The sequence below is a fragment of the Chinchilla lanigera genome, unplaced genomic scaffold (assembly GCF_000276665.1).
Source record: "Chinchilla lanigera isolate Chin_1 unplaced genomic scaffold, ChiLan1.0 scaffold00005, whole genome shotgun sequence".
In the NCBI taxonomy this organism is placed as follows: Eukaryota; Metazoa; Chordata; class Mammalia; order Rodentia; family Chinchillidae; genus Chinchilla; species Chinchilla lanigera.
Genome location: NW_004955406.1, coordinates 5,948,840 through 5,975,131, shown reverse-complemented (window position 1 = coordinate 5,975,131; position 26,292 = coordinate 5,948,840). Strand labels below are relative to the sequence as shown.

Sequence of the window (26,292 nt, the reverse complement as noted above, 5' to 3'; positions counted from 1 at the left end):
TAAGGACACAAATAGTGGTGGAGCAAAAATGAATTTATTCACAATTAGGTCCAAACACCTAGTCCGTCTTCTAACCTCCAGCAGTGTTTGAATTTTATACAATGAAAACAAAAACCAGGAACTATGCATAGCAGGTTGCAGGTCTGGTTTGAAAATCCAATTCTTCTTCGGGTTCATGGCTAGTAGGAGTTTGCAGCATTTTCTGTAAACAGCGTGAGGTGTTGCCAATGAGGAGGAGAAAACTTTAAAGGCACATGTTCCCAAACTCCCAAAGTATCCTTAAAAGTGTAGGTTGGGAGCTTCTTTTAACTCTTTTAAGTCTAAAGGGGGCCCTGTAACAACTCTTCCTACTCCAAGTAACAAAAGCTTTCTGGGTACAGACACGAGGATCTGTGTTAGTTGTGCAGTGAGGACTCGGGAGGACCAGCGTTCGTCCTTGCAGACGTGAGGATTCTTTTTCCTAAGCACCTGCAGGCCCACAGTCCTTGTCTGTGCGTCAGCCCACAGGCCATCACTTTGACCTGCGCTTTGCTCTTCTAGCAGGTTGGTGTGTAAGAGAGCAAACTCAGAACGTTGAGAAGCCTGGAAAATAGTCAACAAGAGCTTGCGCTTTTTTTAAAATGGAAGATTCAGGGGGACTTTCTAGAGATGTAGGCTATCTTCAAGCTTTGTGTCTGATAAACATTTCTTCACCACCAAGTATGTTCTGCACACATACACGTGCTTTGCTTTTAGCAAAGTGTAATTCCAGCTTGCGGCTTTTGCTTAGCACAATTGATATGTGATGCCAGCTTTGATCATGATGAGGAGGCCCTCTTGCTTTTTACTTCCCTGATACGACAGTATCTGAATTTATTCTTATGTCTCGGGCTTGGACTCAGGGCTCTTTTTGCAGGTTAACTGCTCTCATTTGCCTAAACGTAGCACTGAGGGCTGCCCCTTCCGTTGCAGTCACTACAAACTGCTTTGTAGCGCAGGAGAAGGTAAAACTGAAGTTGGGCAGGTTTCTTTTCATCTTTGTCAAATTTTTATTTCCACATTACACATCCGGTGGAGATAAAGAGTTTAATGCTTGACTGCCAAGGTCCAACTCTTTGTTCCTCTGCTCTTTGTTGAAAATATAATAATTTCAGTGTTCTGCCTTGAGCACACTCCATTTGTCAACTTTGTTTCATTTCCCATGGAGTCATCTGTAGCTTTCTGCTTCCTCCTTGCCTGCAGAATCAGCTTCTGATCATGTAGGAAACCTCTGATCTAGATGCTGAATCCATTTAAATGCTTTAGTATTAAGAGAGTGGAAAACTTGCAAAATTGTAAAACTGTTTTCTGCTGTTACATTGGGAGTAAGGTAAATATTTTATGCTCTTCCTTGCTGAGTAAGGGTTTTGGAGTTTACAGGCTTACGTGCAGAAAGGTGAATGGCAGAAGTTCCAGCACACCTAGAGAATTCAAGAAAAGGTTAGAGCCACTGCTGGCAAAACAATCTGCTGTGTTCGTTTCTTATCAAAACTCCTGATAAGCATTAGAGAGGCACATTGACTGTTGGAGGGAGAGAAACATCCTAAGTACATTTTGGGAGCGAGTATTGGAATAGGCTTCTATTTTAAAGACATGCCATTAGCTTCTGTGATGTCTGATTCATTCTGTGATGTTGATACATTGAGGGAGGTTGCTAGCAGTTGTCCCCTTTGGAAACTATAAAAAGACACCAACTTAAAGGGAGGACAGCGAAGATACTTGAATTTATCAGTTTCACCTTTGCATGTCACAATTGTGGCCTTTATATTTCCATGAAGTAATAGGCCTATAATTTGGGGGTGACAAACGAAATGCTAACTGAGGGTAATTTTTTCCTTTTCCCTCTTTTTTCAGTTTCTTCCTTTGTACGGTTAGTTTTCTTTTAAAAGAATGACACCTTTCCTTTTTAGCACAAAAATTATTTGTGTTAATCAAAATAGTAAAAAAATCATTTACTGGAGCATTACCAAACCTTTCTGTTACTGTTCTTCATTCAACAAATATCTGTAGAGTACTTACTAAACGCCAAGCACAGCTGAGCATTGTTCGGTGAGAAGGGCAGAGAGAGGCCTGGCCTGTTGGGGTTGCAGTCTAAAGTGGGGACAATAAGCAGTAATCTAGATAGATAGGTTGACAGAGTCACAAATGTTAGAGAGTGAAGAATACTGTGGAAGGAAGAAAATGTCACATAGTGAAAGCAATAAAAGATATGAGAGGAAGAGGTGGTGACAGTGAGCAGAGAAGTCCTCCCCTTATCCATGGGCAACATGTTTTAAGCCTCCCATGGATGCCTAAAGGTACAGAATGTACCAAACTCTGGAACTTCATGCCTTTTTCATCTTAAGCAAGCACTTATACATTTATAGTTTAAGACACAAGAACAAAACTAGCAGAGATTTCTCTTCCATCCTCAGTATCACTGATAGATTGATCTCAGCAGCCTTAGCATACAGTTGATGTCTTTCCTTATTAAGGAGTGTCTTAGTTACTTTTCTCTCACAGCTGAGACAAAATACCCAACACCCAAAATTAAGGAAGGGAAGGTTTATTTAGCTCACAGTCTGAGGAGGTTTCAGTCAGTACTCAGCCGGCTTCAAGGCAGGGTGGCACATGGCAGAGAGCTACAGAGGTGGCCGAAGATAGCAAAAGCAGTATGAGCAAAAGGGAGGAGTGGCGGCAAGCAGCCTCTTTCTCTCCCTTACATGTGCAAACTATCTGCCCCAGGGCGGGTGTAGTGTTCACACCCATAATCCCAGCATTAGACTATGGATCAATCAAAAATCGGGAAGCCTGCCCCATGACTGCGTTAGGATTTGGGGGGACATACAGACACAAACCATAACAAGCAGCAGTGTATGTCACAGCAGGACTGTGTGGCAGAGGAGGCTGCTTATCTCATGGTGGCCAGGAAGCAAGGTGAAAGAGAGGAAGGGGCGAGTTTCCTCCTTGAGGGCTCACTGACCTGGAGACCTCTCCCAAGGCACCACCTGTAAAGGTTCTACAGCCTTCCAGGAGCACCACAGGCTGGATACCATGCCTTTAAGACATGGGTCTTTGGGAGACATTTAAGGTCTAAGGTATAGTAATTGTCCTTAGGATTTTCATGACATTGACATTCGTATATGTGCGTCTGTGGCCCTAATGATATTATTTTGCATTGCATAAGCTATCTCACTGATAACTTTGATAAGCAGAATGTTTTTCTGCCTATTAACCACACTGAGGTTAGAGAATTTTTAAATGGTTGTATATGGAATGTTTTGTTCTTCTCTGAGTAGTTTGCAAATTAATCATTTTAGGGATTTCTGATGAGGGATCAGTCTTTTCTCAGCTCTTTAAGTAGTTGTTCTCAACTTAGCTGTACATTAGATTTAACTAAAGAATTTGTAAATAAAAAGTTCATATGCCAGGAGGTTTTCTCTGGAGACCCTCCTGTCTGTTCTCAGTTCATAATCTAATTCCTTGGAGACATCCCTGGCGTTCAGCTCAGCAAAACAGAATCACTCACCTCCACCCTAGTTCCCAAGGACATTCTAGCACTAGGTGTGACTTCACATCTTCATCTCTTCTGGTTCTGTGACAGAAAACAGTACTTTTCTCTATCTTTTTTATACACTCTTTCTCTTCCAGATATCAGATTTCCCCTTTTCTAATTAAAGCCAACATTCTTATAATTTAAAAAATTTTTACTACTCTTTCTTTACTAGTTTTGATAATTAACTGTGGTGTCAACTTGAATAAGAAGTTCCTAGTGGGTTAGTTTAGCTCAGTTCTGGGAGTGTCTAGATGAAGAACGTACTGAAGGGGGAAGACCCGCCCTGCATGTGGGTGACACCAACCAATAGGTGTGAAGCCTGGATGTAATAAAAAGGGAAAGAAGAGGGAAGTCTGCCCTTTTGCTTCTTTGGAGGAGCCCCAGTCTTTGCCATCACCTTTGGACTTTCCTTCAGGCTTTTGGTGCAGACCCTTCAGCCGTTCAATGGAGACACTGGCTTTCTGACACAGACTTACACTGGTGACTCTGCAGTAAGCTGTAGGCCTTTAGCTTTTGACTCATCCATGCAGATGGCCCTTTTGTATTCTTCCGCCCAACTCTGCAGGCAGCCACTGTAAGCCTACTTTGTAAACTCTATACATCATATATATCTTCATTAAGTCTGTTCCTATAGTGAGCCCTAACTGATATACCAGTGCACTTAACATTTACCCATGTCAGGCTTCCCACAGCCCCATTTAATATTTACAATATAGGGAATAGTCCTGTGTAAACAAAAATACAGAAGAATGAGCCACATGGTCTAACAGAGCGCAGGGGCCAATTAGTGGCTGAGACTTTTCCTTCTATTCCTTGGCACACATGTTTGGGAAATGGCTCACACATGTCCAGCTCTTGGCAGTGTCTACTGGTAGATGTGGCAACAGAGGAACCTGAAAACTAGCAAAGCTGATCTCTGCTTCCCCACAAGAAGTATGGTGGGACTCTGGTGAATACTGGCATGGAAGAAAAACATACACTGCACACCACCTTGCCCTGCACCTCTCAATCATCCAGGCCAAGGAACGTTTGTAAACCTGTCCTATCAGCACTGCCCTTTCTTCCTGGCTCACATCTCCTCCACAGCCCCAGGGAACATCATTTTGTGCTACATTTCTGCCTGCCACTGTTACTCTTGTTTTTGATTTTGTTTTTCTTAGGTAAGCCACTTTTCCAGAATATTCCGACATCTTTATTTTAACCTTCCTCCTTCCAAGTGGCAAAGAAGGACACCAGTATAAGCAAAGCATTTTTATGCCTGTTGGCCAGGTAGCCTAACTCTGTTCCCATACTCAGAGGCACTGGGAAAGGGAGAGGGGTTTTCAGTGATCCTCCCTCGAATTTTCTCAGAAACCTCATGATTGCCCTGAAATACAGAATAGAATTTATTTTGAACATGAAATGCAGCCAAGTTTTTTTTAATGAGATTCTTAGCTATGGACCTATTTCTTTTTTAACTACCTCCTTCTGACCTAGTTGGTAATATTATCACCAGAAGCAGTGCTAACACGGAACTTGATTCTTGCTTCCTGAAACTGAAAAACTAATAGGACTTAAAAGTTTTAAGAGAAAATTATAGCTCATTCTGAGATGATAGATCTGGCGTAAGCTTCATTATAATTGTCAGAATCAAAGAAGGGGGAAGGAGAAATGACTTAATAGTTTTCTGGAGAAAAACTACTTAACAGGTTCTTGGATATTTCTCAACTATATATTCTTTATAATAATTATTCAAACTTGATATGTTAAATGATTAATGATTATTAAACAATAATTTAAAGTTTACATATACCTCAATGTTAATAATAGCTAATAATATTATTAACCACAGATAAATATAAACCATGAAGTGAAAAAAATAGTAGGACAGATATTTCAAAGTCATATTGTCTAAACTTCCCCTTAGTGCAGATCTATTACCCTAGACTCACCCAAAATCCCTGAATGTCCATTGGGTCATCTCCAGTGGTAAAGCCCAGTGTTCTGAGGAAGCCAATATGTGTTAGAATATAGAAATCTCAATTAAGGAGTTGTTTGACCAAATTACATAGGAGTCCAAGAAGGAAAATACAAAGCCCTTCTGTGTGTTTTTTTGGGGGTTGTACTTAATTTATAGAAATTTAGAGTAATTTTAGGCTACAGGGACAATGCAGTGTTTTAATGGTATTTTTAAAAGTACTTAAAATCAAAAATTTCCTTAAAAATAAAGTTTTGTATCTGTTGGCATATACTTGGGCTAATAAAGTCACTCTAGTAACTTAGAAAAAAATCTTGTCAAAGTAGTGAAGTAGTCAAAATGAGTAACCATCTGGGGGAGGGATCCAAGAGCTCTAGCTATAAATACATGAATGAGTGCATATGCTTAAAAATCCAATCGAGGTGTTTTAGGTGTATTTTCAGCAAAGCAGGTATTACATGATTACAGTTTCAGACTGGAAATTGTGTCTTACTAGGAAAAAATGGCAGAGAAGAGACAAGAGAGGGGTCTGTCTGCTATAGAAATAGACAAGAGGCACAGAGACAAGATGTATTTCACAGGGAGAGTTTCTTAGGCGAATTAGAAGTCCTGTTCACAAGTTGGTTGTTCTTATGAGTAAGATGGTATGAACTACCTTAGAAGAGAAACACACTTGGAAGTCAATGATCTTTTGTTTTTCTTGACTGTATTCTTAAAAACAAATGTGGGATGGTTTAGCTTCCAAGTAGTTTGCCAACAGTGAGAACAGAATGTTAAGATTTCATTGCATGCAGTCTGTTCTCTTTTATTTATGTTATCTTGATTATCTCAGCAACCCTGTGAAGGATTAGCACTATAAGGACCAGAAGCTTAAGGAAAGAGTGAAGGAGAATCTCAGCAAAATGGTAAAGTAGGAAACTCTACACCACTTTTCTCCTCAAGAGAACATTAAACAAACAACTAGAGACTGTTGAGCTCTTTTACAGGATCTCTGAAAATGAAAGATTTACAGCAATCAAGTGATATCCAATCAAGAAATATTCAAAATTGGAATAGGAGGACATTTTGTAGTGTTTTTAACTCCTACCCCCATTCCAGTGTGGCATGGTGCAGTTTGGGGGATGCTGTGACCTGCTTCCTAGTTTCCTTGAGCAAACTGGAGAGTTGGATCAAATTTGCAGCATCCTAATCAGTACGTATGGAGAAAGTTGGAGATTTGATCTCCTTGTTCCCCAGTGAGGAGCACAGGCAGCCAGAGGAAACCATGTGATGCAGCAGACCTGCAGAGGGCAAGAAATTCTCATTGGAGGAATACAATAGAACAGGAAGGCCCCACCCCCATAAGAAAGAAGGGTAAGACTTTTACAGAAATTGAAACACTTAATATCACCTGTGTGTACACTAGCATCAGAATTAGACTCACACAGGCCCATGGAAGATACCTACAGTCCTGGTCACTTTTCTCATCTCTGGGACACAATACATGATACAACTCAAAGGAGGAGAGGTTTGTTTCGGCTCACATTTTTCAGTGGCTTCAGTCCCTAGTCAGCTGGTTCTAGCAGAAATGGTATGATGGAGGGAAGCTGCTTGCATAGTAGCCAGAGATCCGGGAGGGAGATTTTCCAGGTCATGCGCCCAGTGACTCGCCTGTCACCAGACTCATCACCCAGTGGCACACAAGGCTACTGAACTCATTAACCATGACTCCACTGATAAGTACAGTGCTCCCTTGATCTAGTCATATTCCAAACCCATGAAGTTTTTGGGGACACTCCAGATCTAAACCATAGCACATACCCAGGAGAAGCCTGAGAAGATGTTAACCTTCCACATAGGGGTGACAGTTCAGGTCCTTCTAAGACTGGAAGAGGTGGCTCAGTGTTTTTCAAACGCCCAATTTTCAGTCAAAGATAACAAGACATACAAAGCAACAGGAAAACACAGTGTATTCCAAAGGACAAAATAAATCTCCAGAAACTACCCTTGAAGAAACACAGCAATCAGACTTACTACATGTAAGGTTTGAAAATATTCTCTTACCTATGCTCAGAAAAAAAAAGCGAATCAGGCAAATGGTATCTAACTAAAATGAGACTATCAACAAGGAGATGGAGTTTATAAAAAAAAAGTGCAAGTGCTACAGCTGAAAATACAATAAGTAATTTGAAATATTCACTATAGGGATCCAGGGGCTGACTCGAATAGGCAGAAGGAAGAATCAGTGAACATGAAGACAACTCACTGGAAATCGCAGTCTGAGTCATAAAAAGAAAAAAAGAGTGAAGCAAAGTAAATATAGCCTAAAGGACTTGTGGGACCCTATCCCATCATGGAGACCAGCTTATATATTCTGTGAATTCCAAAAGATGAGAGAAAGAGGCAGAGAGACTATATGAAGAATCAATGGCAGATGTCCCAAATCTGAGAAGAGATAGGGATGTACATATGTAAGAAGCTTAAAGAACTACAAGTAAGATAGACCCAAAGATATCCATTCAAACTGTCAAAAGACAAGGACAAGCAGAAAATGAAAAAGAGTGAAAGTAACTTTGTACATATAAGGGATCCGAGTTGAATTTTCAGCGGGCTTTCTCAGCAGAAATTATGTAATTTGCCTGGAATCAAACAGCTAAGAAATAGTTTTGAATACAGTCCCATCAATCCAAGGGGGCTTATCCTCTTAACTGCTGGTTCTCAAAGTTTTGGTCCCTAGGTTAGTAGTATCAGTGTCACGCTGTAACTGATTAGGAATGAAAATTCTCAGGCACCGTCATTTATGTCCTGAATCAGATGGCACAGGAATGCAGCCACCTGTCTTTGAACGATGCCTCTAGATATGTGACTTGCTTGTGACTATCAAATTACAGTGACTTCCATGCTTTAAAATGCTTGTGGAGTTTTTTTCCTCCTCCTAAAAGAAGCATAGTTGTACTGGAGGAGAATCCATTATCTGTACATATTCTAAAAATCAAAAAAATCTCTGAATACACACACACACACACACACACACAGAATCTTTTTAAAATTCATTTGTAGTGACAAAAATCTTACTTAAACTAACTTTAGGGTTTTATTTGTCCTGATCAGTGTGAATACCCATGTATTTCATTATGAGAAATGCACTTATACTGTGTTGCCCCATAGTCTGGAGAGGGTTTCTTTGTTTATAATATATGAGCTATACTTTGGTTAGTTTCTTTGTTGCTGGGACAAAGTACTCAACACCTGCAACTGAAATGAGGACAGGTTCGTTTAGCTCACAGTTTCAGGGGAGTCAGTCCATAGCCAGCTGTCTCTAAGGCAGGAACATCATGCTGGAAAGATGGTGGTGCAAAGCTGCTTAGTTCATAGTGGTTCAGAAGCACAGCAGGTAGGAAAGAGCTATCATGACTTCACAGCTCTTGTAGTCCACTTACCTGAGCAACTAGCATCATGTGGATGACACCAAGGTCTGCTGCTAGTGGGAATAGAAACCAGGCCCACTTGTACCATGGCTGCAGTGCCCTGTGAATGCCTGGATGCCTGAGCTTGATTAAATGAATCCAATGGAATCAAATACATATTTGGTTCTTCTTGAGCAGGGAGGCCAGAGGCTCTCTTCCTAAATTAAAAGTTTACATTTTGTGCACAGTTGAGCCTATGAGGGAGGAGACAGGTACTGTTGATTCTTGAGATGCCCTCAAGGCATCTTTTTTCTTGTCCAAGTTCAGAGATGCTGGTGTCTTGTAATGTCACTAATCTCTTCAGCAGCCACAGTTCCTTGGATTCCAACTTTATATGGTTCTTTTCAGGCCAAAATTTATTTATAAATCTTTCTGCTCAATTTTTTGGCCCTGACTCTTACTATAAATCTGGCTAGAAGCAGAGAAAGCAGTACTCACGTCAAAGCCTGAACACTGAGCTGTCTTAAATTTCCTCTATCAGATAAATTAATCGATCATCCTTAAACTCACCCTTCTACAACGTCAAAGTTTTGCCAAAGCATAACATGCATGGCCTGTGGCCCAATTTCTAATAGAGTCCTTGTTCCTATCTGAAACTTCGTCTGGCCTTTACTGTCTACATTCCACTGACCATAACTGGCCATTAAGTTCTACTTACAGTATTCTAGGGTTTCTCCAGTCTGTATCCCAAACTTTTCCAAACTCATCCTACAAACTAGTTCCAAAGGCTTGGTATAGTTACAATGACCCTATTTCCCTGGAAACAAATTTCCTGTGTTAGTAAATCCCTTGCTGAACAAAATATCCAACATGCACAGCTTAATGGAGGAGAGGTTTGTTTGATTCATTGTTTTGGAGAATTCAGTCTATGGCTGGCTGGCCCCAAGGCAGGAACATCATGGTAGAAGGGTATAGCAGAGCAAAGCTGCTTAGTTCATGGTGATCTGGAAACAAGAGTCAGAAAAAAAACACAAACTAGAGGTGTCTTCTCCAAAGCATGCCCCCAATAACCTGACACCAACTGACCCCCAACTGGCTCCGAAAAGCACATTCAGCTGTTAACATCAGTGGACTAATCCACCAATGAGTACAGTGCCCTCGTGATCCAATCCTCTTGCCAAAAGTCTCTTAATTCTTGCAAGTTCACAATTAATGTTAAGTGGTACACACTATCAACATGCTTTGGGCCCTAAGAGTTTCACATAGAGAACAATGGATCAGTTCAGCAAATGTGAATTGCTGGACCATAAGACTAGAAGGGTGAGTTCAGCCTAGACTTAGCTCTCCTACTTTCTGTCCTTACTACCTTGGAAAGCAATGATTTTCTTCACTTCACTTTCTTCCCTGTTAAACTAGAGGTTGAAGTGACTAGTCTTACTCTCTCCTAGTCCTGCTCATGAATGAGGACTCTATCTCCCCACAGATTTATGGCATTTCCTTGTCCTAATATTTTAGCTGGCAGTTCTTCTTCATCTGCCCCTGCGCACCCACCTATCTTTGTTTTTTGAATTTTTTTATTACAAAGAGAATTAAAAAATAACAAAATAACAACAACATAGACAAAAGCAAAACAAAGCAAAAACAATAAAAATGATACAGGGTTTCAAAACAAAATGATAGGAATTAACAGTGGTTGTTGTATGACATATTGCTATCTTCAACAAAGTTGCTCAGATTACCAGATGGAAAAATGCAAGATTGATCAAACCATTAAAGAGAATAAAAATAATTTTAAAAAACATTAGAAGCAATACAGAGCTTCACCAAATAAGATGGTTGGAATTCACCAATGGTTGTTACATTGCATATTGTTGTCTTCAAATGAGCTGTTCAGATTACCAGATATAATCATGCAAAATTAGTCAAAAAAATTTAAGCATTAACTGTTCCTTTCAGTAAACTATTAGACATCAGCAGTACAGTTATCCCAGCTTCATCTACCTATCTATCTATATTCCTTTCCTTCTTTCTTTCTTTTTCTCCTTTCCCTCATCCCAGTTGTTCCTTCCTTTGAGCAATTTCTTTCCCTTTCATAGTATCCATTGTACATTTTGGGTTTTATTTACTCTTTCAGTTTCTTATGCTAGGGAGACAATATTTACACATTGGAGTCCAATTTATTTCCCTTATAAGTATGGTCTCTAGGTGCATCCCTTTACCTATAAAAGCCTCATTTATCTTTTTTATAGCTGAGTAATACTCCATTGTATAAAAATACCACATTTTTTTATCCATTCCTCAGTTGATGAGCATTTGGGTTGTTTCCAAGATTTAGTTATGACAAATTGTGAATACACACTTCTCAGATGAAGAAATACAAATGGCAAATAAATATGTGAAAAAATATTCAATATCATTGGTCATTCAAGAAATGCAAATTAAAACAACACTGAGATTCCATCTCACCCCAAGAAAGAATGGCTATCATCAAGAAATCAACCAATAACAAATGCCAGAAGGCTGTGGGGAAAAAGGAATCCTTCTCCAAAGCTGGTGAGAATGCAGACTTGTGGAACCACTGTGGAAATCATTGCGGAGATTCCTCAGAAAACTAGAATTAGAAGTCCCACCTAACCCAGCTATTCCCCTTTGGGGTATTTTCCCAGAAGAATTAAAAACATAACATAATATCATAACAATATATGTGCACCCATGTTTATAGCACCTGCTTATCTTTGACTTGATGACAGAAGATAAACATTCTGACCACATGAAAACTGAAAAAAATATTCACCTCTACCCCTTTCCAGAAATTCAATTACCAATGTTTGTGTTATAGAGCCTAAAGGACAAACGAGACAGTTCTTTTAATAGCACCATTGCTACCCACTAAGTTCGAGAGAATTTGGTTCCATTTGGTATATAGGAAGAGAAACACAAGAATTCCACTGGTCTCTCCTGGGAGATATCCAGAAGCCAAGAGTCACATATGTCTACCCACAGCCTGCAGAAGAAAGGAGTGAGAGAGAGATGGTGCCACACCTGTGGACTCTATTGACACGTGTTTTGTTAGGATCAAACACACAGGACCAGCTTCAAATGCTGCTTGCAGTGGAGTGAGTCTCTAAGTCTGACGTCTTGCTACCATTACTGCTGTTGATTTGTGTCCCAGCCAACAAAAACACTTTTGTTTTAGAGCCCCTGCTGAGGGTGACATTTTGTTGGAAAAAAATTTCTCCAATAACCAAGAAAGCACTGGCATTTAAGTGTGGGCACGGAAAGAATTGTTGAGCAAGCTATTACCCTAATTCAAACTTTACACAGAGCATTTTGACTTTTATTATGCAAGGTGTTCTTTTCTTGACCTTCTCCAGGTAAAATATGTTTCCATACTCTAAGAATAAAAATCCCAATAAATTATTTACTCCATTCAGACAAGAGCTTGCTCAATGTATCAACACTGAGAAATTATAAAAGGCTTGGAAATTTCCATCCTTTGTCCTTAAATTTAATCAAAAATGATATTGAATTCCAATTATGAAATCATGGAAGGACTAAGGAATGGATGGTATTTCCTATAATACAGTTCAAGTTAAATAAAAAAAGAGTTTACATGCTCTCTATACACTCTTCTTTGCTGTAGCATTTCCCTCAGTTGATGATTCCCTTTGCTAAATGTCCTCTCCTCTCGTGGATGTGCCAGGTTTCATTTGATTTCTCTTACTTATTTTGTCTTCTTGCCTTAAGCTATACTCTCATCCCTCCTCTGTCCTTCTCTGCCTTCCTCAAACTCCTCCAAATCCCAAAATAGTAAGATAACATGGTATGTGCAGGCTGGAGAGTGGTAGTCAGGATTAAGAAGGAAGAAAAAAGAACCGTTCTGTTATTTTCTTACATTTGAGTAATTAGGACATTATTGTTTCCTTATAGGATAAATATGGGGGAGAATATTAAAGAGTTTCTACATACTTTTAAATGGGTGACTTCTAATAGTGATCATTTGACTAGGTTAAGCTGTTTAGAATTTAACGTTTTTTTCTCATCTCATGTATTTTAACCTGGAAGCATATAGCTCACATTTAACAGTGGTTTTATTATTATGATCAAGTTATGGCTAATACTTTCTGTTGACTCTATATACACATTTGCACACATGCATGTATATCCATAGATATACAAGATCTATATCTTCATTTGTAATCAATGTAATGAGTTTAAATTACTTTATGAGTTTAAAATGTATACTTTTCCACGTTATTTTAATTTACTATTATTTACATTTTTATATTACATGGAAGGGACTTCGCAGAGTGTTTCTTGTACCTCATCATTTCATAGGTATATAAAGTTGTTTGCAAAGAAATAACTTGGGCAGGACACAGACCATAGCCCAGAATCACATTTCTGTGACTTCTAATTCAGCATTCCTTTTGCTAAAACTTAATGTCTCATATACAGATTCTAATTTCATCTTATGAATTATTAAACTTCTGAGATTAGAGAATTACAAGATTGAAGTTTTTCACAGCCTCGTTGTAATGAGAGCAAATATAAATTAGAGGGTGATTGGAAGTGAATCAGGAGCCCAAATTTATAGCTTCTAGGATTCTACTTAAATTAAAAAGTTAATTATAATGTGAATATGAATGAAAGGTTTATTGTTCATTATTTAAAATATTTACATATTTATAAGAAACTTAACAGAAAACACTTGGAGGTTAATTTTTCTTGTGGCTGTAATGCCTAATAACTCTATCATATTGTATAATAGAGTTCATAAGTTTTAAAATATATTGAAATCCATTGAGACGTGAAGTAGAGAAATTATACTCCTTGGAGCACTGAAAACTCTTTTGAAGGATTGATAACAGCTGTTGGAGGAAAATGAAACTAGATTTGGCTAATTAATTTGATGCTTGCACCATTAAAAATTCATCAGTGTATTAATGGAATATAGATAACTGTCGGTAGAGGTGATAAATATGTTTTATTATATAGAGCGCACACACACACACACACACACGCACATACACAAACCAAAGAAGCCTGGCTCACGGATGTTCCTGAGTGTTAATACCCACTATTACCCGTGCACAGTCCGCACTAGGACTGGTTTTGCAACTGTTGTCCTAACATGGTCAGATACACACACACAACCAAGGAAGCTCTCAAGTGAGAATGTGTGGTTGAATGGGGCAGATTTTGATGCCAGAGAGAATTAGATTTGAAAACTAGTTCTACTATTAATTTGTGTTTTGGAGTCAGTTCCATTATACTGTGATCTGGCAACCTTACTACTGGGTATATATATCCAAAGGAAATGAAATCAGTATGTGTAAGAGACATCCATACCCCATGTTTATTTTAGCACTATTCATGAGAGCCAAGACAGGAAACAGCCTGAGTTTTCATCAACTACTGAACAGATAAAGAAAATGCAGCACATGTATACATCTGAATCCTATTTATCCACAACAGAGAATGAAATCCTATCATCTACAACAACACGGATGGAACTAGATCATGAGGTTGAGTGAAGTAAGCTAGGCAGAGAAAGGCAAGTGCTTTGTGACCTCCCTCACACATAGAATCTAGTAGAAGTTGAGAGTAGTGATGCTTACCAGAGGCCGAGAACAGCAGGAAGAGGAAGGGATGGGGAGAAGTTGATCAGTGAGTACTGAGTTATAGCAAGCGTGACAAATTCTGGGGTGCGAGTGGGCACTAGGGTGACAGTGGGCAATGATTAAGTATCGTAGATTTCAAAAAGCTGGGAGGAAGCCTAGAAGAATGGTTTCACCATAAGGAAATGATAAATGCTTGAGGATATAAATATATTTCACCCAATTTAAGCATTATTCAATGTATGCATGTACCAACTCTCAGGCAGGACCCCATTCACATGTACTTTTTCTGTTTCTATCTATCAGTTAAATAAAGAAAAATGGGAAAGCCAATTTTAAATGTATGGCTGTGTAGATATCTCTGTGCCTTTTCTAGTAGTTTATATCATGAATTTGCACATTTCCTAATTTTTCCCTCTTGTAGGCTGAGCGGCAGCATCTTTTAAGATACAGTTCAGTTATACAAGCAGGAAGCTTCTTCAGCCCCATACAGTGTGCCTGCTGCTAAAATAGTTAAAGCATAAGAAGAGGCAACTTACTGTTCTGTGTCCAGACCACAAGCACCATCAGTACCTAGAACTTCTGTTTCCCAGAGCATTTTAAATGTCTTGGCAGCAACAAATAAGTCCCTGATTTAAGCTTTGCTCCATAAACTAATAATGAGACAAGAGCAAATGCCCCCCAGCTCTCTTACCTCCCTTGAGTCCTCCTGGGAAGCTTAGTGTAATTTCCCTACCAGAAATTAGTGGCAAATATAACTTCCTGGCAAGGGAGTTGGTGGGTTAATGTCCTGTTAAGGGTTTCATGAGATGAGTTAAGGTTTATATAGATTTCCTATATTCAGTCTCTACCTAAAAAAAAAATCTGTGTGTGTGTTTATTTTAACAAATTCATATTCCTTTTTCAGTGTGATGCTCCTTTGTAATATTATGAGGGCTTCTATTTGTTACACGATGATTAGTTGGTTTATTTTGGGGAAAACTATGAATTTTCACTGGCCATAGTGGTGCTTGCCTGTTGTCCCAGCTATTCAGGACACTGATACAGGAAGATTGCTTCATCCCAGGAGTTTGGGGCCAGACTGGGCAATATAGCAAGAACCCACCTCTTTTTTTAAAAACAAAAGTATGAACCTTAATTTTTTATGTTCTTTTCTTTTGTCTTAGGAACAAATGGTCTTTCTTGTAGGCAGACAATATACGTTATGGTCTTAGTTACTCTTCTCTTGCTGCTGAGACAAAATGTTGCAGAAAACAGACCAAAGACGGGAAAAATGGCACTGAGGAGGTTGAGGAGGCAGTTTATTACACTGGTGGGCTTCTGACTAGGATCTCTCCTAGAGTCAGCGCCCTACTCAGTGGGGTTCCGGGGCTTTTAAAGGGAAAGTGAGCAGGGAGGTACACAGGCAGATTAGACTCATATGATTGGAAGGCTGGGTGACATCATGGGTTGCTGAAGGAGTCTGAACATCTCAAGTTATATTGTAAGGCTATCAGTTATACAAAGCATGAGTTATACAAAGGAAGACGTGTCCTCTTACATTTTAAGTTACATTGCAAGGCCATCAGTTATACTAAGTCAGTTGCACAAAGGAAGAAATATTCTGTTATCAGGACAGCCAGACATGTCCGCTTGGTCTTGGTGGGCATCCTGGGCAGGCTTCGCGTGCCTGTAATCCTAGCACTCGGGAGGCTGAGGCAGGAGGATCATTGCAAGTTTGAGACCAGCCTGGGCTGCAAAGTGAGCACAAGGCCAGCCTGAACTGCATAGCGAGACCCTGTCTCAACAAGACAAAAATGAAATGAAATGAAATTAAAATAAAATAAAATAAAATTTTAATTTCTCCCTTCAAAAATACCCAACACCCAAATTAAAGAAGGAAATGTTTATTTAGTTCACAGTTTGTGGAGGCTTCAGTCTGTAATCAGCAGGCTCCAAAGCAGGGTGGCACAGCAGAGCGGCAACAGTTCATGGCCTGGCAGGGGCAGCAGAAGCAAGAAGAGCAAATGTCCCCCTGTGAGTCACTTAGTTAAGCTTCTAAACTTCTCAAGTTGGCACAGTGTATCAACCATTACAGTTATATTAAAAATAACACTCGTTAGAGGCCACCACTTCTTACTTCCAGAGGCTTGATCTCCACCAGGACACACTAATTGCAGCCAGAGCGCGTTCCATCTGAAGCACAGGGCTCTCCTTGATCACAGCTCAGCCATCCGGAGCACCAGAGTGAAACTTCAGAATCATATTATCATCTCACCATCATAAGGCCTAAGGCCATATTTGTGTAGTGGTTATGAATATTAGCCCCCAAAACTTCATTCACTGGAAATTCCAGGGACTGTCTATAAATCTTCTCCAGTCAGACTCCGGTGTTCTTAAAGAGGCTGATGACTGGCAGGGATTCGTTCTCAGGACTGACTGCCTGGAGGCTTTCCCTGCAGCAGTCTTCAAGGCTCCTCTGCTTTGCAATGCTTTTCCATGCCGACTCCCACTAGAATCAGTCAACACAGCCTCCTGTCCCTTCGTCCCTGGGTGTGGCAGTGCGCAGCCTCTGAGCCCTAAGAGTTTGCTGCCTTCCACGGCTGGCCAGGGGGAAGCCTCTGTTCTGGGTGAGGAACTAAACCTCTCCTGAAGGCCTGTCTTTCTCCAGACATGTACATGAAAGAAATGCATATTTGAAGAAAATATCCTGCATGCTTTGGAAGATTCAAACACAGAAAATAGATACAGAATATTTCAGATGCAGAAAATAGCAGCTGGTAACAGTAGTTGACTCTGGGCCGGGAACTGCACCACACTTCACCAGGAGTGAGTTTACACCAGGGATCGTCTGTACTACTGGAATTTGCCTAACCCAGGCCTGTAGTGTTTCCTAAAAATGTAGACATTTCCTTGAATCTTAAAAAATATGGGTTAATGTTTTCAAATCAAAATTATTTTCATTACCCAAAGAGTTATTTAATAGGAATATTTGATGAAGACTTTCATTTCACCAAAACTATTGGAGGTCTTTCCTCAATTTTTGTTTTATTTTGTTTTTGAGACAATCTCTGTGTTGCCCAAAGTGGTCGGAAACTCCTAGCTCAAGTGATCCTCCTGCCTCAGCCTCCAAAGTGCTGGGATTCCAGGCACAAGCCACCACACCTGGTTCATATGTAGGCTTTTGACCTACCTACCATTATGTTCAGAAAGTGAACAACACTGTGAAGTTTATTTAATCATCCAGCAAAGTCCAGTCCTCACGAAACTGTCCCATCCCCTTTCTGTGTCAACTGTGAAGAAATTTAAGCTGTACTCAGACTGTGAAAAGGCACATTTAGAAAAGCTATTTTAAACCCCTGGAAATGGCACATGTTCTGCTAGATGGTGCTGATCGCCCTTGGTGGACTTGAAAGGAAGCCACCAAAATTGTCTTCTGTGCTGAGGGCTACAGTGCCCAGGGAGGACCCACAGGAGAGCTTTTGGGAGAGCTTCTGATGTATGAGTGTTTTGTTCCTGCTGGGATGCTGAGTTGACACTTTTTCTACTTTTCCCAAAATCATTTTTCAGTTCTTGAAGTGTACAAAACTTTCCTGAAGAAAAAAATGCTATTTCTTCTCTGAGGGGTTTCTTCCCAGATCTGGGCTCTGTCTGGTTTTGATGAGTCTTCCCAAAACATAGAAAATTTACCCCAAATAAGGTGTTAGGCTTGTCAGGTATCAGTGGAGTACATGTCAGTTGGACATAGCTCACAGTGGTGGGTAGAAGGAATCTGTCAAGTAGTGGGATTTGTTAAGGTGGCCTCAAATTCTGGGAATTTCTGAGATTCAAGACAGTGGAGGAAGAAGAGAGAAGGGAAGAGAAGGAGCAGGGAGGGGCGGGGGGAGGAGAGGAAAGGGAAGGGGCGGGGAGGGGAGGGAAGGGAGGGGGTAGAACCCTCTGGTACCCTACCAACCATCCTGAGCAGTGACAGAACAAACACACTGCCTTGTGGCTACTGGGTAAGGACTTGAATCTGCTCTCCTCTTTTTCCTGGCCCTTACTTTGAATATTTTTTTAAAAGAATAAAAACAATTATTAAAAACAATACAAAATTTCACTGAACAAGATGATAGGAATTCAACAATGGCTGTTATATTGCCTATTGTTGTCTTCAAATTACTTGCTCAGATTACCAGATATAAGCATGCAAAACTGGTCAAAAAAATTAAAAAGAAGAAACAATTTTAAGCATTAACTGTTCCTTTCTATAGACCAATAGACATCAGCAGTACCGTTGTCCCAGCTATCCTGTGTATATACATATATATTTTTTCCCTTCTTTCTTTTCTCCTTTTCCTCATCCCAGTTGTTCCTTCCCTTTGAGCAGTTTCTTTCTCTTTCACAGTATCTATTGTACCTTCTGGATTTTATTTACTCTTTCAAGTTCTTACACTAGGGAGACGATAGTTTACACATACGAATCTGATTTATTTCACTTAGGAGTATGGTCTTTAGTTACATCCATTTACCTATAAAAACCTCAAGTTTATCTTTCTTTATAGCTGAGTAATACTCGATTGTATAAAAACACCACATCTTTAAATCCATTCTCAGTTGATGAGCATTTGGGTTGTCTCCAAGCTTTAGCTATGACAAATTGCACTGCTATAAACGTGGGTGCACATATATCACTGTGGTATGATGTTTTCAGTTTTTCTGGGAAAATACCCAGAAGGGGAACAGCTGGGTTGAATGGGACCTCTAATTCTAGTTTTTTGAGGACTCTCCACACTGATTTCCATTGTGTTTGTACCCAGTCTACACTCCCAACAACAATGGAGAAGTGTTCCTTTTCCTCCACAGCCCCTCCAGCATTTGGTATTGGTTATCTTACTGATGATAGCCATTCTTTCCAGGGTGAGATGGAATCTGTGTTGTTTTAATTGCATTTCTTGAATGACCAATGATGTTGAATGTTTTTTCATTTATTTATTTACCATTACTATTTCTTCATCTGAGAAGTGTGGATTCATCTCAGATGCCCATTTTTGGACTGAGTCTTTGAATTTTGGGGGCCTGATTTTTTTTAATTCTTCATATGCTCCAGATAGAAGTCCTTTGTCTGAGGGGCAGTTGGATAAAATTTTTTCCCAATGCATGGACTTTCCTTTTACTCTCTTGGTGATTTCCTTTGATGTGCAAACACTTTTCAATGAGATGAGATCCCAGTTGCTGACTCTTTGAAGTATTTCTCATGCAGTTTGGTTTCAGTTCATTAACTCTCTGCCTAACCCTGTGTCTTCAAGATTTCTACCTACTTTCTCTTCTACTAGATTTAGTGTTTCTGTTTTAATATTTAGATCTTTGATCCATTTTGACTTTAGTTTAGTAGACGGTGATAGATGTGATCTAATGTTAGATCTTTGATCCATTTTGACTGTAGTGCATGGTGATAGACATGGGTATAGTTTTAGTCTTTGGCATATGGAAAGCCAGTTTCTCCAGCACCATTTATTAAAGAGGCTATCTTTCTTCTAATGAACATGTTTGGCCTCTTTGGCAAAGATAAGGTAGCTGATTGTGTTTGTAGTTGTGTCTGCATCTTCTAATCTGTTCCATTGATCCTCAGGTCTGTTTTTTTGCCAGTACCATGCTGATTTTATCACAATAGCTTTGTAGTACAATTTCAAATCAGGGATTGTGATGCCTCCTGCCTTTTCTTTGTTGCCCAGGATTGCTTTTGCTCTTCTAGGTCTCTTATGATTCCAGATGAATTTTAGAAATGTTTTCTCTAGATCTGTGAGGTGTATTAATGGTATTTTAACCAGGATTGCATTGAATCTCTAACAGTTTTGGGAGTATGGCCATTTTCACAATGTTGGTTCTTCTTGTCCATGAGCAAAGAACATCTTTCCATTTTCTGAAATCTTCTTCAATCTCTTTTTTCAGAGTACTGTAATTTTCACTGTATAAATCTTTTACTTCTTTTGTTAGATTGATTCCTAAGTATTTCATTTTTTTGGGGTGCTATTGTGAATGGTGCAGTTTCCCTAATTTCTCCCTCAGTGTGTTTGTTGTTTGTGTACAGGACTGCAAATTGATTTTGAGTGTTGACTTTGTATCCAGCTATACTATTGAATTTGGCTACTAAATCTACAAGTCTTCTGATTCCTGGCCCTTACTTTGAAAACAGTTACCGGTACTAGCAATAATTGATGATAAGTCCTCAATTCCTAAAAATTTCATGCTGCTTTAATTTATATCAGAGACAGACTGAATCAAAAAAAAATTAGTAAAGATTTCATTTTAAAATAAACAAATAGGGCTGGGGATGTGGCTTAGTGGCAGAGGTCTTGCCTTGCATACAAAAGGCCCTGTGTCCAATCCCCAGAACCACAAAAAATGAATAAATAAATAAAAATAAACAAGTAAATCTAGAAATAAATCTCTACACAAGCAATGTACAAACCTCCCATATTTTTCTACATCCTTCAAGTAAAATTTAAAGGTCCTTACCTTCAGCATATATTCCACGTCCACTTTTTTCCATTTTACGCATTCACGCCCCCCATTATTTTCTCCTCAGTGCTGGATTATTGCAGTAGTTCATTCATTCATTCATTCCACCTGGTTCTGAGCATTGAACTCGGGGCCTCATGATCTACTACTGAAGAACACTCCACCCTAATTAGTCTCCTGTGGTCACTCTTGTTCCCTTGCACTTCCGCAGCTCTTAACTTCCTTTCTGGACCAATATTTAGAAATACTAAACCAAGAAAAGCATGTGTTCCTGTCACTGTAGCTTCCCTGGCCAGCATGGTGTCAGGGTGGCATTAGAGAGAGAGAGGGACATAGAGGGAATCACTTTTCCCTTTGTCAAGACAACGTCAGGATCTCAGGCCAAAGTGACCTTCTGCTCTATGGCAGCAGCCTCTGCTCTCCGGGATGGCTTCCCTCATTCCCTCCATTGATCAGAGGTGCTTGTGGCCAACTCCCTGGGTTAAGGCTAGCAATGAATCTAGTGTCACCAAATTGCACAGAAGCTCAATCAATCCTGAGTTAAAAATCTTGCCTCTGTAACATTCTCTTTAGCTGGATGACACCTGGAGACTGGGACCCTTGCTCCTTTCATCTCTAAAATTAAAATCACTGCTGTGGATGATGATATGTACTAAAAGGACTTTGAGACTATTATATGAAAATAAGGAATCATAGCTGCAGTTTCACTTCCTCTACTGCCACTCTGCCTCTCTCCTGAAAAAAAAAAAAAAAAAGCACACATGTAAATAAACAAAATCTCTGTATTTCTTCATTTAAAATGGTAGGCTTGGAATTAATGTGACTTTCATCTCCCTAAATCATCTAGACTTATAGAAGCAGACATCTGCTTTGCCAGCTCAAGCTCATTACCATGTTCACTGCAACTGCTGTCTTTTTTGAAAGTCAATTCAAACATTAACACTTCCATTGATAATAAATACTGCAATTTGAGCATCATAATAAAGAACAGTAATAGTTTGAATTTTTTAAAAAAGATTAGTATTTATTAAAACTAATGAAACAATTTCTTTAGCAAAAGGGCTGATTTGTGTCTGCCAAAAAATATGGAAAAAAATGATTTGATTCTCATCCAGTTTAGTTTTCAACCAGAATCGTGGAGAGAACTGAGTTCATGAACTAAGGTAGCACCGTATACAATAGTGGTTCTCCTTGCTCCAGATTAAGAATTACCGGGACATTGTTAGTCACACTGTTAGTCAGATAGGCCCTGCTGCTATCCTGAACCATCTTTCAGTGGTAAATTCAATCTGTCTCAGATTCCCTGAATAAATGAAACAGTTCTATCTTAGTTACTCTTCTTGTTGCTGTGACAAAATACCCGATACTCAAAGTTAAAAGTGGAAAGGTTTATTTAGCTCACAGTTTGTAGAAGTTTTAGTCCATAATCGGCTGGCTCCAAGGCAGGGTGGCTTGGCAGATGGGAACAGTGATGGCACAGAAAGTAGCAAACCAATGGGGGCGGGTGTTCTTTCTGTCCCTCATATTGTATGCAGACTACCCACCCTAGAGCACTTGTAGCATTCATACCCATAATCCCAGCACTGGACCATGAATCAATCACTAGATTGATCAAACTCTAGATTCATCAATCAAACTCTAGATTTGTCCACCTCTGGAAAAGCCCACCCTGCATGAGGCTTTGTGGGGACATCCAGACACAGATCATAATAATATCTGTGAGCTGAGTTCAAGTGATCTCACTTGGTCTGGGTCAACTATTTCTAGATCCAAGGTGTCAGTGAATCTGTTCCATGGGTAGCAAGTCATCTGTGTTGATGTCAGAGATTCCAGTGTCATTTTTAAGTTAACCTTTGTCTTGTCAACCATGGGCTTTGACTGCAATCAAACAACCACGACGACGGGGTACATGTTAACCCTGAGTGCCAATCTGATTGTTTTGAGGAATCAAGGCTCTGAGGTTCTCTTGCACGTTTTAACTACATTATTTCAAATCCTTTTCTTCTAAATATTTCCCTTCAATAAATAATGCTGAAAGAATGGTGAAATGTAATATTTTGTAAAAATGCTTGTAGTTACCAGTGGTGGTAGGGGGGGAGATAGAGACAGAGAAAGAGACAGAGAGACAAGCTAGAAAATACAAGGACTTATTTTTTACTAGTTTATTAAAGGAAGAACTACAAATACTTCTTTGAGAAGTTATAGTGTTATTCCTGGATTGAAAAAAGAAATTTTGATGATCATATTAAATCTGAAGAGTAAACACATGCTATTAATACAGACAGTTGGAATTTTATTTTTAAATCTGTGAACAAGGTGAAAGCTAAAGTCTATTAATAAGCTTTCCTTATATTTACTCCACCTAGCTCCCTGGACTCACAGTTCAAATTATTTATAGTTTATTTTCAAGTACCATGAAAAGAGGCATAAAGGAGGTATGGCTCTGTGGTTTCCTGTTCTCAGCTTCCCTCCTGGTGATTTGGTGCCAAAACGGTGGTAGCGCTTGTGCACCCAGGGATTTGCCCAGAGGTGAATTTTAACAGGACTGCCTACTTCTTTCTTTTCTTGCAGGCGAAGGAAGAATGCAGTGAGAGTTATCATGGCATCTAAATGAGTTCTGTGCGTATACTAATTAGCTAAGGCCCCTGGCGAGTAGCCAGCTGTTGGTTGTTAAAGGAAATAAAATGATAGGTCACAGAAATAAGTCATTTCACCACTGCCTTCTAGAGACCTGTTCTAGCAGGGCATAGGAAGCTGGCACCATGTCACACAAGAAGCAAGCATCACCCTCAGGTAAAGTGAGAGAGTGAAAGCTAAGAGGGAAGCAGTGCTGTTATTCTGGGCTTCTCCAGCCCCAGAATTCATTACCCAAACAGGAAATGTTCTCCTCAGACCTTGAGTGCTGCTTCAGTTTTTATTTTTACTATAAATTTATTATTTATTTTGACATAGAGTGAAAGCCAAAAGGAATAATAAGAAAGTTGGTCTTCCTTTGCTTCCAGGGAGTCTCGCTATCCTCTTTGTTGTCTCTGGAAATTTCTTGCCTATTTTCTTTATTTGCCCCATTTTCTCTACCAGCCAGAAGTGATTAGACACTTCCTGTCTTTGGCTTTGACCCAATTCTTGTCTCTTGAAAACCTCTTTTGGTGATCTACCCACTGCCAAGCCTTCACTCACTTAAGGAAAAGAAAAAAAAAACTGCACAATAGAAGAAAAAGGAATTGATGTGTCATCCACCCAGCAAGAACTTCTTATCCTCTTGACAGTCTGATGAAGTCTCTGTATCCACCCTCAAAGATTATTTGCAGATGCAAAAGTTAGAATACAAAGGACTGCAAAGGAAGTCAATAATGTTGAAATAAAGTTATTAGAAAATTTTTTCAAAAAACGAATTCATGATATGAGAATGTTTGTCTGGCATTACCTCTTCATATAATAAGGTCTGATTGCTACCCTAGTTTGGAGCTGACTGTAACTGTATCATTGTATGCAAATTTTTCTCTTTCATAAAATTTAAAACGTCTCCATTTATATGGTAAATGCTGTCCTGTACTAAAATTTATCCTTCAGTCGGTCAACCTTAATTGAAAAATTAATGTATCTCTTTTCTTTATCATGTATTCACATGATATAAGATGTCAAAACTCAGTTAATAGACACAGGTAATTTCACACGTGGTGGCATGGTGGTGCGTGCCTGTAATCCCACCTACTTGGGAGGCTGAGACAGGAGGATTACATATCCAAGGCCAGCCTGGTCAATTTAGACAGACTCTCTCTCAAGACAAAAAATAAAAAGGGCTGGAGATGAAGCTCCGTGGTAGAGCACACCGAGATTCAACCCCCAGAACAGCAACAACAGCAACAGCAAAAATCATGCGTGTAGATTAAATGGTTAAAATTGTAGAACAACATCAAATGTGAGCCCATCACATATTCCTTGTACCTCAGTGTGTTTAATAGAACATGGGTTTCCTCTAATTTCTAGTAACCAACTTACCTTGTGTGAATTTTTGCCCAATTCTAATTCTTCCAGCTTTCGAGAAAGGCTTGCCTCTTTTTGAATGTTCTCTGATTTCTTTTCTAGCTGTTTTCAAGTTTTTGCTTATCCTTTTAGTCATTCAGTTGCTTTGTTTTTCTTCAGCTTCTCCTTATCCCCTCCCCTTCCCGTTTCTCTCCTTCTTCTCTCCCTCCTTCTTTTCCCCCTATCTCTTCTTTTCTGTTTTTTACCTCTCTTAAGGTCTCCAGCAGTTGGCTCCGAGGCCCTCTTTCATGGTGTTTCTGCAGAGCAGGCATAGGAACAAAATCTGAGCTCCTGTCACTTCTTGCTTCCTGCTTGGCAGCTTGCTCAGCTTCATGCCTCCTTTGATTTTTAAGGTCTGCTCATGATAATGACTTAGTATTTCCCGGGAGTTGTTTCATATTTTGAGATGGTTCTTTTTCATGGAGTTTGAAATTGATGGTTGATTGGTTTCTTAAAGCTGGAGATCAGAAAGCTATTGCAACTTTCGGTCTTCCCTTGATACTCTGCATAGAGCTACTGGGCAAGTTAATGTTTTTGCTGGAAATATTCCACCCAAAAATGACAGTCAGGAATCCTGCCATGGCGCTGAATTTGATGGCACATCATACTTGCATAAGATGGCGCAATGCCAAATATTGTGCCCATTATTAAAACATAATCTGAGAGCACACATGGCTGCTCAAATATGTTCACCATCTGGATACCAACAAAATATGTGGAATCAGAAGCCACTGGTTTAGAAATACGTTTGTAGTGTTTAACATCCCACATTCCATTTGTTCTCTTGGATTCCCAAATCTAGCTAGTACTAGTAGACGTCTGTGAGGGCTGCCATAGGTTCATTTCAAGGACCAGCTCCAAACTGAAACACAGGGTTGCATTTCAAGTTGAAAGCTGTCGTTTTGGCAGGTGTAAAACTACAACAGAACTAGAATTAGTAGAACTAGAATTCCAGACTACATCATAAATGGGATGCCGTTTTGGTAATCACTGTTACAACACTTTCTCCATTTGCTGCAATGTAGTGCCTGTGTTTGTTCCCTGATGTAGGAAGAGCCTATCTTGTCAACATTCGTGCCAGCTGTGGCCAACAAAACAGTGGCTTCTTAATTGCATAGCATTGTCACTTTATTATCCTTAAGGAAACTTACTGGCTACAGCTGCATGAAGTCTACTGAAGGAGGGTGTCTTAGTTACTTTTCTCATTGCTGAGACAAAATACCTGACACTCGAAGTTAAGGGAGGGAAGGTTTATTTAGCTCACAGTTTGCA

General features: G+C 39.6%; 1 protein-coding gene and 1 pseudogene across 1 annotated transcript in view; one reads left to right on the top strand and one right to left on the bottom strand.

Annotated features, from left to right (window-relative positions):
• Nucleotides 1-26,292, top strand: part of Pld5 (phospholipase D family, member 5) — a 184,316-nt gene that overhangs the window by 19,470 nt on the left and 138,554 nt on the right. The window lies entirely within an intron of this gene.
• On the bottom strand, nucleotides 280-26,226 carry LOC102008594 (annotated as a pseudogene).